The following is a 3768-nucleotide window of genomic DNA, read 5'->3' on the forward strand; positions in this document are numbered from 1 at the left end:
CTCCGTAGTACAGACTCTGGTTAATTCCTTTGATGTAGGGAAAATAAAATCAGCTTTTACGCAAAAACTCAGACACAGAGCCACAAAGACATATTGCATATAGTATAGTTTATCATCTATTTTCTTATAGTGATCTTGCCGGTACATTTAATGTACTGACCTACACAGCTGCAACGTATCATGTTGCAGGATTATTTCTATGACGAGTGAGTTTCGTTGTTGGGTTACGGTCTACACTCAACCTGCCGATGGCGTTGATGGGACACCACACCTGATTAACTGTTTCCGTTGAGAATTATGAGGTATATATATCAGTTTACGTTTATTTATACATGTGATTGCACTTTGATATATACATAGATGTACTATGTGTGCCAACATACTGATCTAGGGATGGCACAGATACACAGAGGCTTAACCGTTTGAGGTCGGGTCGCAACATGTAACAGTTGAATCATTATTGTCCTAATGCGGTAAAAGAGAGCAAGAGCGAGAGAGTGGGCTTGTATCGGAATGCTCAAAGGGGCTTTGCTTGCCTGCCACTTCTGAAGATAGCATTGTGTCTTCATCAGTGATCTCGATCTCAATGTCAGGAAATGTCTACCAAGAGGGAACAAACACCAACAATAGAGAAGGAACACAATCAATGCAAGGCAACAATATGATGCATGATCATGTCATGGCAATATAATATTCATTGAGCTAATGCAACTAGCAACACAATTAAATTAACTTGGTTTGAACCAAAGGTTCCAATTCAAACTCCATATGTGATTAACAAAATGCCATTTACTTGATTTTCCCTAAACAATGATGTTAACTTGTTTAAACAAGCATGAACATGGCATAAACATATTCTTTGGATTTTTCTGATAAATTTTCATATATAAATTATATTATTTGGAGTTACGGTTTATTTTCTATGATTTTTAGAAGTTTTAAACAATTTCTCAAATAGACAAATCATTTAAGATTTATTTAAATTCCAAAAAGAAGTATTGCGTCAGCATGACGTTGGAGTGACGTGAGCACGTCACCTACGCTGACCCAGGTCAAAGCTGACGAGTGGGCCCTGCATGTCATTGAAACAGTTAACTAACATGTTTTAAGTTAAACATAAACTAAAAGATTAACAAGGCTGGGCCCACTGTCAGCGGCTCTAGGGGGTTAGTTAGTAGTGTATTTAGTCCCTAATTGCCGGGTACGCCGGCGGTTAGCCGCCGGTGACCTCTGGCCACAGCGGAAACACATCGGGAGGCCACGGGAGGGGCGGAGGAAGGCACCAGGAGGTTGCCCGTGCTCCCGCGCATCCAATGGAGGCAGCAGAAGGTCACGGGGTGCCCGGAGTCGACAACGGTGAGCACCTTGGCGGCGGCCCAAGCTTGGACAACAACGGAGATGACGTTGCATCGTGCAAACTAAGCATAAGTTGGCTCCTACGGTGTCTACAGGGGCTCGATAGGTCATTGGGCACGGTGGTCTGGCCAGTAAGTCACCAGAGTGACGTCAGCGTGGAGCTTCGGCGGCGGCGGGCTTCGGCCGCGATGAAATCGATGACTAGAGCGAGCAAAAGGATGCGGGGTTATGGGCGACATGACCGTGAGCTCACAGTGGTCTCGGGGAGCTACTCGGCGGCTCAGGGAAGGGCTGAGGGCGGCGAAATCATCAATGGCATCTGGCGGCCATGCTCGGAGAAGACGGTTCGATGACGATGACCTGGGATGACCGAGTTTGCGTGTGTCGTCGAGGAGATGCATGGCGACATGGCGAAGCTGATGGAGATGGCATAAGAGCTTGGGGTGCACAGTGGCCATGGTGTTTTGCGTCGGCCCTGTCAGACGCGTTCGGCCAGGCGAGGAGAAGGCGAGTGAGGGGCAAGGGAGAGAGCAGAGAGGCAGGGGAGTGGGCAAGGGAGTGCTGGCCATCTCCCAGGCGCGAGAGAATGATGCAGGGAGGCTAGGCAGGCAGGAGGGAGGTGGAGGCCTCGGGCGCGCGGGCGTTGACACGCCTCTGCCTACTGGCAGAAGTTGAAGGCGACCGCTTCGGCCAGTGGACCACGCCAGTTGGCTTGGCTGCCAGGTGGGCTGCACGGTCAGGTAAGTCCAGGTAGGTTTTTGTCGGGACCCCGATCCTAAGTCATATAGATCTAGCCGGTAACACATCATATCACTTTACTGCCACACGGACGGTATTCCCACGTCTGTAGCCTTACCTTGGCCAGGACCGTTTGCGCCTTTTGGCTCACGTATATGATTGTGTCGCTAGCATCCATATGACAGAGAACCCGGGCCGACATGAGTAGTCATAAACCCAAGGTGGCACAAACTTATAGGGACAGGCATACGTAACCCAGCAATGAATGTGTCGGTCATCAACATATGAACCCAAGTCATAGCAAGCTACAAGGACTTAAAGGAACAACACGTGACATTTCCCCGAAGGGACAGACATAGGAACAAAGAAGGATACATGCTGTCCAACCTAAGTGTTCCAGAGCAGTAGCGAACTACCATGGCTCAGTGGAAGCACTAGGAGACATTTCCCCATAAGGAAGGCTACCAAGAATAAACAACTAGGTGTCGGATTCCACACATACCAAGCATTTCAATAGCATACATCCAATATGCTCGATATGTGTAAATACAACATGACATCACAAGAAAACTCTACGACTCAAAGTATTTATTCGATAGGTTCCGAGGAGCCAGGTATTACAAACACAGGTCTCATGACCCAGCATTCAAGTCATACAAGCAACAAGCACACGCGGAAGCATAAACATATCTGAGTACATACATCTGAAAAGAAAGAAGGCTAGAAAGCAGGTCTAACTATAAGACCCTCCAAAGGAGCCAGACCTCTGTCTGGGATTCCCAAGCTAATTGTCGAAGCCCACGAAGAACTACTAGTGAGACTGAAGTTTCTTTGCAAAAACATAAATTAAGCAAACGTGAGTACAAATATACTCAAGAAGTCTTACATCAGAACTACCTATATATGCAGCAGTCAAATTTAGGAGAGAAAGCGCACACGAGTCCACATATTCACCATCTCAATACACCACTATGGATCGGTTCCCGTCTCCTTACGAGAAGGCCATCCATAGCACTCACGCTTATCTTGCGCATTTTAGAGTATCAACTTCCAGTTATCTATGAACAATGTAAGCTTTCCAAGTAGTCCGTATCCGCGGACGCGGCTATTCGAATATATCATATTAACCCTGCAGGGTGTACTTCTTCACACACGCTTTCCCCACTTACCGCCATGTGTACACGACATGTATCTTGGCAACCTTCAAGCGAAAGCCTGGCGAGGGTGTAACATCCCAAAATTTACAATTTTGGAATGTTAATTATTTAAATTGAATTAATTAAAAACTTGCTTGTGTTGCTTGTTGTTAGTAAATTTTATGAGGATTTAAAACTTTTGAAGTTTATAAGTGAATAATAAATGAGAGGGAATAAAATGGCTTTCCCGAATATCCCTTTGGATCTTATTTTGAATTTTGAGGATACTTAAAAGTGTTTCAACTTGGATATGAGAGTGGATGACATGACTTCCTCAAATAATAATATTGGTGAATAATTGAATTTTCTCTTATTTGAAATTTTGTTTATGTTTAAAACAATCCAACTCAAAATGAAAATCAATAGAGAGAAGGTAATATGACTCCTTCAATGTTAAAAAGAGTTGGATATGTTTTAAATGTTATTTTCACTTTCTTTGGATTTGATAAATATTTTATAGAACAGTTTATGAAAATAT

The sequence above is a fragment of the Aegilops tauschii genome, chromosome 6 (assembly GCF_002575655.3).
Source record: "Aegilops tauschii subsp. strangulata cultivar AL8/78 chromosome 6, Aet v6.0, whole genome shotgun sequence".
Taxonomy (NCBI): domain Eukaryota; kingdom Viridiplantae; phylum Streptophyta; class Magnoliopsida; order Poales; family Poaceae; genus Aegilops; species Aegilops tauschii.